Source organism: Rattus norvegicus, chromosome 1 (genome assembly GCF_021556685.1).
Source record: "Rattus norvegicus strain SHRSP/BbbUtx chromosome 1, alternate assembly SHRSP_T2T, whole genome shotgun sequence".
NCBI classification, from domain to species: domain Eukaryota; kingdom Metazoa; phylum Chordata; class Mammalia; order Rodentia; family Muridae; genus Rattus; species Rattus norvegicus.
The window spans coordinates 59,111,242-59,122,189 of record NC_141534.1 but is presented as its reverse complement, the minus strand read 5'-3'; the positions used below and the strand labels follow the sequence as shown (position 1 = coordinate 59,122,189).

The window sequence follows — 10,948 nt, the reverse complement described above, 5'->3', positions numbered from 1 at the left end:
GGTCCTCAACCTTACAGCTGCCCACTCCTGCTGTGCCTGGGATGGAGCCAGTGCTACCAACCTAGGAAGCAGCTCATGGAGTGTGCTTAGTATGTGCCCCATTGCTTCATTGCATTACAAGGTTAATCTGCAGGAGTACCAAGGATTTTAGCCAGCTCGCGTTCTGTATCTGAGGAAGAACATGTCTTTAAGAACATCAATATGGTCACCTCTAGCACATATCAGCTTTATATATCAAAGATATCATAATAAAGCTGTTTAAAACATAAAAAGTTATAAGGTAGCTCAAGGGTAGGATTACTGACCCTGAGTATTATATCTAATTACACACACACACACACACACACACACACACACACACACACACACAGAAAGAGCTACAAAAGTTGGAAAAATAAACGAATCTTAAAAATATATAAATAAATGTATAATTATTAAAATCTATATGAGAGTCAATGTTTATCACCCAGCATTGAGGAAGGGGCTTAGAGAAATGAATTATCCCCCTCCAACCTCAAAAAACATACGCACACACACAATCAATGACATGTGTAATTATACCAGGAAATACCCGTATTTTATAGAATGCCATAATCGGAAGTAAGAACCATCTTTTTTGTTAAGGGTTGCCAATACATTCTTTTTCCAAGGTGTGTGCAGCTGTGCCAGTCTTGTTCACTATGGGATGGAAGAGGTCCCTGACCTGTGAGCCTAGAGGTGAGCAGGGGATCTTTGCTCCATTCTGAGACTGAGAAAGGCAGGATGCCCACTCAAGGGTCCATAGCAGGGAAGGTTTTCAAGCTATGACAGTGCTGGAAAACCCTATACAAGGCACACAGTTAGCAGTGATGTGTTTGCAGGGAGTCCAAGGAACCAGCTTTGTACTGATGCAGGTGGGCAAGCATTTATCATCCACCTCCCACTCTGACAGCAATGAGAGTATTGCTTAAGTTTTATTTCATAGATTTGATCCCTGACCAAAATACCAAAAACTGCACCCTTAATGATGGAGCAAATAGAATAGTGGATGCTAGGCCAGGAACCTTTGACTCTTCTAATACCATTGTGTATTTCCGAGCAAGGAAGTAGAGGTATCAATGGACAGCAGTCTGTTTCCCCACGAGTACTCTACCACTGAGTTAGTAGCCTTAGCCCTCCTCACCTCTAGAAAAAGGGTGTCACTAAGTTGTCCAAGCTGATCTTAAACTCATGATGTAGACCAGGCTAGCCTTGAAGTTCTGATCCCCCTACCTACTGTGTGTCTTGAGTGTCTGGTATTACAGGCCCGTTTATCTATGGATTAGTAGCCCATGGAAGAGTCCATGATCCCATGACCCTCTAGTTCTCACCCTGTGGAGCTATTGGCCTAAGGGGGAGATGGAGTCCATCTGAAGGGATGGGTCAACAAGACAACTCTGTAGAGTGGGGAACTCATCATTCATATTGGGTCCCTGCTGGGAAGAGGAGAAATCAAGAGGAGGGAAGAGATTGGTGTTGGGGAATCCTCCTCTTCCTCCTCTTTCTCCTCCTCCTTCTGCTGCTAATGCTGCTGGTGCTATTGCTGTTTCTCCTGTTGGTGCTGTAGCTTCTGCTGGTGTCTTTTCCTTGGCCATGTGTCTGAAATCACCTCCTGTTTATACTCAGGACATGACAGAATTTCAAGATGGCACTGTGAGAGAAAAAAAGTCAATTTATTCTAAGCAAAAATCTTATGCGGTAGAATACTTAGATTACCATTTGGAGCTTTGATTGCCTTATTATTTTATCAAATCTTCTCTTCTACTTCTCAGTTAAGATTTTTGAAAGAAATCATTTAGAAATGTTACATATATATATATATATATATATATATATATATATATATCAATTGCTAGGTCTTAGGAATGAAAAAATCAGTATGTAAAACAATATGCATGCATGCAGGATTCTGACCAGCAACAATAACCAACAAACTAGGTTGTTGATACTTATTCAGTGACAAACCTTGTTATTAATTTTAAGGCTTAATGGAGTGGGATGTTACATTTGAAAACATAAGACTCTGTTCTGCAGCACTTGTGATTGATGACCACATGTGCTAGAACCAGTAGCCCATGGATGAGTCCATGAGCCCATGAATCTCTAGTCCTCACCCTGTGGGAGCTATTGGCCTAAGGGGGAGCTGGAGTCCATCTGAAGGGTTGGGTCAACAAGAAAACTCTGTAGAGTGGGGAATTCATATTGAGTCCCTGCTGGGAAGAGGAGAAATCAAGAAGAGGGAGAAGGCTTGGTGTTGGGGAAACCTCATAAAAGAACTTACAGAAGATACAAGGTAAGAATTGTGGGGAAAATGGAAACCAGAGACAGAGGAAGGACCAGCATAGAGCAAACTAGAAAGGACAAAGCACGAAGGTACCTGGGCTGTGCCTGCTGCTTGTTATCTGGACTCTCCCTGTGGCTCATTTCTAGGGTGAGATTCTGTTCTGCCCAGGCGAGGTTTCTTTCTCCTTGGCAAGCAGCAACAAAGCTTTATCAGGGCATTTGCTATATTCCTGGTCCACCCCTTAAAACCTCTGTGCCGGACCCTGCTGGAGATGGGCTTATCCTCTAATGGGGCTCTGTGGGAGAGTAGATTATCTTCTTTTATTTCCTTGTTGCTACTCTTCTCACTGAAGATGCTTGTTGTTTGAATGTATGGGACACTCATGGTACATTTGTGATAGTGGTCCTGTGTAGGTGTCATCGGTAGTGGCCTGAGACGACCAGCAACAGTGGACCTTCTTCCTCCTTTTGTATGAACCTTCTGGCCATAATGAGATACGTGACCTTGGGAGAATGACACCTGCAAGGTGTCAAGGACTGGCAGGCTTCCACTCCTCTTTCTTTGTAATCTAAAAGCAGCAGCAGGATCAAGGCTAGGAAATGGGGCTGCAATGGGACTCACTTGCTGTGCCTGGGCTGTGCAGCCATACCCCGGGAGAGCCTGCTGTTGTAGGAAGCAATAAGTTGCCATTTCCTCATTATATTTTCTTTTTATTAGGGAGTATTTTATTACAGAGGCTTGAAATCCCATGCATTTCATCGCACCCAAAATTTCAGGGTCTGGCCTGAGTGGAAGCGGTTCTTCACAACGAACTGTGAACCCCTTCCCGTGTTCTTTGAACCAGGCGTGTTTCATCACCTCGCTGGCTGTTGGTCTATACATTGGATTTACTGTTAGTAATTGACTAAGGAGGTTCTCCAGTTCTTCTGAAACCCCACAGGGGGCAGGATACACCCCTGCGACAACTTGTATTTGTAATTCTTGGATGATCACAGAATCAAATGGGAGCTTTCCCACTACCATATAATACAAGACCACTCCTATTGTCCACATATCATTCTTCATCCCGTCATACAGAAGTCCAAGGAAGCGTTCCGGGAAACCAAAAGAATACGCACCGCAGTGCTGGTTTAGCATTTGTCCAGGTTGTGTTTCGGTGCTAAGCCCAAAGTCGATGACTTTGACCTTTTTGTTTTTATCAATCATTATATTGTCCACTTTCAGGTCTCGGTGAACAATCCCCTTTCCATGGCAGTAGCTCACTGCTGCCAATATCTGTTCAAATATTTGCCGGGCCTCATCCTCCTCTATGTGCCCTGACTCTCTGATGTACTGGTAGAGTTGTTGGCCTTCCACCAGCTCCATTATGAGGTATATTCTAGTTTTGTTTTCAATGACTTGTAAGAGAGAAACAATGTTGGGGTGGTTGATCTTTCTCATTATGTTTGCTTCTGTCATGGCTGGCCGGAACCACTGCTTGTTCTTTCAGAGAACTTTGACCGCCACTCGGGTTCCTGTGAGCCGGCGGTGGGCCAGGAGGACCTTGGCATGGCTTCCTTTTCCAATAGTCTTCAGTACTTTATATTGGGAATGAAAGGTTCCCTCCTGAGAGATACTGGGATCGGGACTAGAAGGTGGTAACTCCTCCTCAGTCTCTGTAGGCATTTTATCAGTACTAATGCCACCTAAAAATAACAAACAAATGGAATCAAATAATGAAAAAGATGGAGCAATTCAGGAACTAAAATTACACATGTGGAACCTAAAAAAACAAATGAAACAAAAAGAAAAAAATAATAACAAAGAAAAGACTAGACTAGAAAAATAGAGTAAAATTATGAACAGGGGGAAATATGAAGAATCATAAGTAAAAGCCACCCAAATAACCATCCCCAAAAGAGAAAGCCAAGAGCACACAAATACTAAACGTAATGATGAAAATAAAAATCGTCATACTAAAATAGGATTGGGCGGCTAAACCTGATCAAAACTGTGAATGGATTGTTTGAAGAAAAAGGTCAGATGAAAGAAATGAGAGGAGAAAGACTGAGTATAAGACAAAACAAACAAATGTAAAAAGCCAACACTTAAGGGAAAACTCCATTGAATTTCAGGACCTAGTGATCCACAAAAATCCACAACTCTCCAGAGCAAAATACTGAAAATTAAAATTAACCAACCACAAGGAATAAGGCAGTTAATATCAGTGAATAGTAAACGTTAAACAAAGGCCGAAGAGTCAAAGTGTCACAAAGGGCAAATTTGTATCAAGTCTAAGCCAATGATTGCTTGTACTCAATAAATAGAGAAACAGGAGTAATGTAAAAGGATGAAACAGCAGGGCATTGAAAATGGAGATAGAGTTAATCATCCGACTGCAGAACAGTAAATAATCAAAGCAGTAATATAGCATGTGAGAACATAAAAGCCACCACCAAAATGAATCCAGCAATCCATAATAAATAAATAAATAAATAAATAAATAAATAAATAATGAAACAAAACCACAAAAAGGAAATAGCCAGTGGTCTTGAGAATATATGGCCTAATTCTATCTCTTAAACACATAGAAAAAAAATCAATCCATAAATAAGCAGCCAGCAGTCTACGTAGGCCTTTAATCTGATATTATGGGGTTGGCATATCAAATTCCTGGGAGCCACTGGAGACCCAAGACAGGTACTTGGGCAGCTGCAGGCCAGTGAGAGAGCCTGTCATGAAAATGAGGTTGAGGACCTGCCTCAGGAACAGGAGCCAGGGTGACTTCTAGCCTCTACACTCTTTTGCTCTGAAGTGCAGGTAATATAGATCCAAGGGGCAAAAGGGGATGGGCACGTGCGTGCACACACAAACACACACACACACACACACACACACAGGCACACACACAGACAAACACCCAGATTCATACAAAACACACTCACGTAGGAACAGGCACACACATACTTACACACAAGTAAACCTGGAAAAATGCACATCACAGACACACACACACACACACACACACACACAGGGACACACACACACACAAAAGAAGTGGTACACACATACAAACATACACACAAACAAACCTGTAAACTCACACACTCCTACATATACTGACAAACACACAAGCGAATGTGTACACACACTCACACACAGGCAAATATGTCAGCACACACTCTTACACACACTGATACATACACATATACACAGTACAGTAAAATCCAACACAACCACACACAGCTCACAAGATACAAACAAGTCGCAGAGGGCTCCACTCCACACCTCCTTCAAAGCACTCAAAGAAATCCAGGCCTGGCAACAGCTTAACATCTGTTGGCTGGGATGCCTCACAGTAGCTCCTCATGAGGTCACAATAGGACCTGTCATGACATGGTTGGGAAGGGCTTCAAGGCTCTGGCTTCTGTGGGCTGTGGAGAGATTTAAGGCTTTTAGAAATCAAAGCCTGTAAGATGTTTACCTCTCCTCGGTTCTCTGTTTTGAATGTTTTCTATGCCTCCTGCTTCAAAGTCGTCATGTCTACACTCAGGATGTCACTTTTTCATTGAATTCTGAATGATTAGCCTCAAACTGATGGTACACTGTTAAAAAAATAAAAAAAAAAACAAAGCTGTGTTTCTAAACTGACCCATCAAGATGACACTGATTTCATAAATCCTCAGAAAGGCTCTAGGTTATCATCAAACACCTGAGAAAAAGCTGCAGGGATAAGCAGAGCACTTGCCTCCCAAGGGTAAGGAATTGAGTTTCAATCCCCAAAACCCCCATCAATGTTGGATGCATCAGCAAAGCCCATAAGCTCAACATCTGTGGAGTGGGGAGGGGTTGGGGCTTGAAGACAGGTGGTCTGACATGCAGGCGTGAGGACCTGTCAGAGGATGGCCTCTGACAGGACGTGGGGTAGTGGTATGCATGGACACCTAGGCATATAAGGGGGTATGCATACACAAGCAGACACTTCCTATCACACAGAGGTTGGCATGATGTATAGAAAACCAAGTCCATCCTGAGTGTAGGGCTCACTTTAAATATTAAGGTCCAGTGATGGAAGAGGCATGTATGAGGACAAGGAGCTCTGTGCAACCTGGGGCCAGAAGGAACAGAGTGGCTATGCTGACACAGTTGAAATGAATTCTTAATCACAGTCTGTGACAGCCAGGTCACAGGACCCAGTCTGCTGTGTTATTTGTGAGCAGCCAGTGCAGCCAGAAGCTAACTATTGAGCACTGACTGGCCCAAGCCCAGAAAGGGTCTCTGTTTCTCAGAGTGCTGGGGGGCAGTGCAGTGTGTAGCGCTTTCCTTCTGAAGACTCTTCTGGGGTTTGGAGTCCCCTGTAGAGGACTCTCATGGCTGCAGACACTAAGCCTGGGAGGAAAGATACTCATTTGTAGAGTTCACTGAAAGGCCTGAGAGCAGAAAAGGAAAGAAACAGTAAAATGTGCCACCTCTGCTCACTGTGGTTCAGCTTCTGCCTTTGCAGCTGAGCTCAGGTGCCCTGGAGTCCTCCCTAGCCTGAGTCAGTGATCTCAAGTTTAAGTCCCTACTTCCTGGTTTGTAGTATCAAACAAAGCACAGTTTCAGGCAAGAAAAGCTGTGAACACCATCTAGACATTGTTGTCTACATTTGAGGGGGACTGTTGAGCCCCAAAGGGAGCAAGGGTTACAAGGTCAGGTATTATAGGAATGGCCAGGGTTGGAATCCAAGTTCCAATCTCCCTTTGCTCTGGGCAGAGGGTAGGCCTGGCAATTGGTTCCTGCTGTGTACATGGGGAGAATCAAAGGGTCTTATGGGATCGCTGGCACAGACCTGCCCAAGCATGGCTTAGGGAGCCTCACACCAACTCAATATTTGATGTGTTCCCAGTTTCTTCTACCACCCTCAGCTGTGTGCCATTTTCCCTGCCTCCTGCAAGGGACCCTAAATATCTTCCTATAAAAGGCGATCAAGGAGGAGTTGCACAAGGACAGGTGGGGCTCTGTGGGGAGGTTCACATGGGCTAACACATTAGAGGGCTACAGTCCCTGGATTGATGCTGGATGGACACCCTCCTCTGACATCCAACAGAGAGATCTTCACAGAGATCAAGAGAAGGCTTCTCTGAATAGCTTTGCAGAGCACCTCCGATTCATGGACTTAGGACTGACACCCATAGGATGCTTTTGAGGAGCCGATTGTGATTCAAGGGCTCAACTGCCTGGGTCCATGTGCCTCTAGAGATGAGCCCAGGACTTGGCTGTGGCTAGTTATGGGGTCAGATCAGAGGATGGGAGGGGGCTTGTCCTTGGCTCCTGGGAGTAGAGCAATTTTTCTTTCCCTGCCCCTACTTTTTTTGCTTTTCTTTCCTTGGCATAAGGAGGGACTGGAAGAAGTCTGTCTATGGGGAGTGAGGCTGGCTGGGAAACTGCTCGCTGTTCTACATTGTCATGCAGCTGGGGACTTGGGGTTGTTGGCAGGATAACCTCTGCACCATTCCAGTCTGCTTCTCTCCACTTTATCCATGCATCCCTGTCCCAGGGCTGGGAGACCTGGATACAAAAGTCCCACCTGTAGCTTCCAGTCCAGGGATGGAGTCCCTCAGTGAATGGATTCCAGATGGTTCTGTGTAAAGCTGCATCGAACAGGGTAGTTACTGAACATGTGGGTACATGGAGGAGGATACTGCACTGCACCCACCCACATTTCATATAAAACCAATCCTCATGCTCTGGTACTAATTGGTTCTTTTTATACCTTTCACCATTTTTGCTATTCACTGTATTGTGAAGGGTGAATTTTCATTGTTTCACTTCTGCAAAAAGACAGAGTTTAGCATTGGAGACTCCCTACAGCCTGGCTGGAAGGGAGGCCTACACCCATGTGTCCTTCTAGGAAAAAGCTCTTTCATAGGATGCCTCCCTGAGTCCCAGGATGTGTGGAGGTCTCTGTGCCCTACCCAGGGTTGACCTCAGTATATTAACGGGAGCAGAGGCTTCTCTCTGATAGAACAGGACCACCCTCCTGCAAGATGTCTATGATGGTTTGTATATGCTTAGCTCAGGGAGTGGCAATATTAGGAGGTGTGGTCTTGTTAAAGTAGGTGTGTCACTGTGGGCATGGGCTTTAAAACCCTTTTCCTATCCACATGCAAGCCAATCTTCCCCAAGCAGCCTTCAGATGAATATGTAGATCTCTCACTTACTCTGGCACCATGACTGCCTGGATGCTGCCATGCTCCCAGCTTGATGATACTGGACTGAGTCTCTGAACCTGCAATCCTGTGTCCATTAATGTTGTCCTCATAAGAGCTGCATTGGTCATGGTGTGTCTGTTCTCAGCAGTAAACCCCTAACTGAGACAATGTCAATGTTCCCTGCTCCAGCTTCCTGGCTATAGAAGCTTCACACATGAGCGGCATTCTCTTGGGATATGGGCCTAATAGGCTCTAGGCTGTATGCTTGATCTGAGAGTGTTAGGACATCCTGCTCCTAAGGGCATTGTTACTGTTCCCATGCAATACTGTGAAAACATCAGCAGGCTCATGCTTTCTTACCCCCCTGAACACAATGCTGCCTTTTCCAGGAGTGGATCCAACAGCTCTCAGAACCTCCTCAGGAACTATGTGTTACCCAAGGATTACCTGCACTTGCTTACACACCCCTATTCTGTGTCCTGAAAACTTTTCAAAGCCCATTCATCTGAGACTGGTGAGTTCAGGACAGTAGTCCCAAGTGTCTTGTCCTACGCTGACAGTTCATTCTCATGAGGCATCACTTACCCTTGATAGAGGATTTTTCCAAGGGGCATTGGATGTGCAGGAGAATTGTGTGTGCTGACTCCTGTCAGATCAGCACAGGATACCATCAAGGCCCCATTTGCTCTTAATTTTGGAACTCATGGTCTTGGCACTGTCTTGTTGTTATTTAGGTCCCTGTCAGTCCCTAATTGAATTTTAGCATGGGAACCCAGGGCAGTTGTCTTCAAAGATATTCCTAGTATGGGCCACATCTTCACCTTGCCAGACATAAAGCACAACAAAACACCAGGCACTCAGAGAACCCTCAGGGGCTGGAACTGGCATGTTCAAACACTCTGGCTTGACCTTGGCCAGCACAGATTCAGAGAACATCTTCTATGTAGGAAGATCTCCTTCCTCCTCTCAGAGTTTAGGACATCTAGAGGTAGGCTAAGGTGCTGGCACAATGTGAGCAGAGGCAGCACTCTGGGCTTGTTCAGTGTCAAAGCCTCCCTGCCACCCCTGTATCACAGTCACAGCAGCCCATCTCATGAGAATTCTAGGGCTGCTGATATCCTGGATGAATAATCCATGTTCTGCTGCTTCTTTCTTTGCTTCCACATGGACAACTGAGAGAAGGGATTAAGTGTAGGTGAGGAAGCCCTGCAAATATCTACTTGGTGTTACCAAAGACAATGGGTTCTGACTGGCAAGATCTTTGAATTAGATTTTGAAAAATGCCACCTAGGAACAGTTAGTAGGTACTCTCAGGAAGGTGCAGCATGGTGGGCACAATGGGACAGGATCCCTGAGGCTGGTGCAGTGGGACAGGTTCGTTGGGGCAGGTAAAACTGAGTAGGAAACGTGAGCCAGGAACAACCGGGCAGGGACCCTGGTTCAGTTACAACAGAGCAGGAATCCTGGGGGAGATGCAAGGGGGCATGAGTCCTGGGGAAGGGATCTTGTAGTTGTGGCCCTGTGGCATGTGCAACTGGCAGGGACCCTGGGGCAGGTGCACTGTGACGTGCACCCAAGCAGGAATGTTCAGACAGGTGTGTGTTTGCTTCATGCAGCTGCTGTCTGAAGTAGAGAACACTGGCAACTGCCCCAGAGGGGATTTTGGGAACTCCTTCCAAGAATCCCTTACCTCCTAACTGAGAAGCTATACATTCCACAGATGGACCTTTATTGAGATGAGCAGATTCTAAGGGAGCTGCCTTGAATGAACAGCCAAAGAAAGCAGAAAAGAAGAACAAGCAATTGCAGCAGACATGTTCAGTGTGTTTTCGACCAGAAAAGTGGGACTGGAAGAAACTGATTAAGTCAAATCACTTCTCTGTCTATCCATCCATCCATCCATCCATCCATCCATCCATCCATCCATCCACCCACCCACCCACACACACACCCATCCATCCATCCATCCATCCATCCATCCATCCATCCATCCATCCATCCATCCATCCATCCATCCATTTCCCTGAGGGAAGTCAGCTTTTCTTTCTGAGAAGGTCAAAGCAGCGCTCCCTTGTGGTGACAATGAGGATTGCAGGCAGTGAGAAAAGTGGGTATTTATTTATTTATTTATTTATTTATTTATTTATTTATTTATTTCATGATCTGCGATAGACTGCCACTTGTGGCCAGTCCCCATCTGCATCAGCTGTACCATAAACCCAGTCTCAGTGTGACACAGAAAAGGCCTAATTGGAAAGTATGTCCTCTCTCTAAGCGACACTGTATAATAACATACTCTGGACCGCAGGTCAGTCAAGGCCTGTGTTTAGGAGACTTGTGGACAGATGAATGTCTGTGAGTCTGGACTTAGACTCTGTGGAGGGCTCAGGTCACCTGACTGTCCTGAAGCTTCCCACTGTGATTTATTTCCCTCCTACAGAGCCAGACACCTGAGCAACTGCATTTCCTGGTT

General features: G+C 45.3%; 1 pseudogene across 1 annotated transcript; it reads right to left on the bottom strand.

Annotated features, from left to right (window-relative positions):
• Window positions 1–544: 544 nt before the first annotated feature.
• On the bottom strand, window positions 545–5,604 carry LOC148007029 (sperm motility kinase Y pseudogene; annotated as a pseudogene). Its single transcript, XR_015646113.1, has 3 exons — window positions 5,570–5,604; window positions 2,396–3,987; window positions 545–1,669 (listed from the first exon to the last, which is right to left on the bottom strand). The product of XR_015646113.1 is annotated as a sperm motility kinase Y pseudogene (transcript).
• Window positions 5,605–10,948: the final 5,344 nt, after the last annotated feature.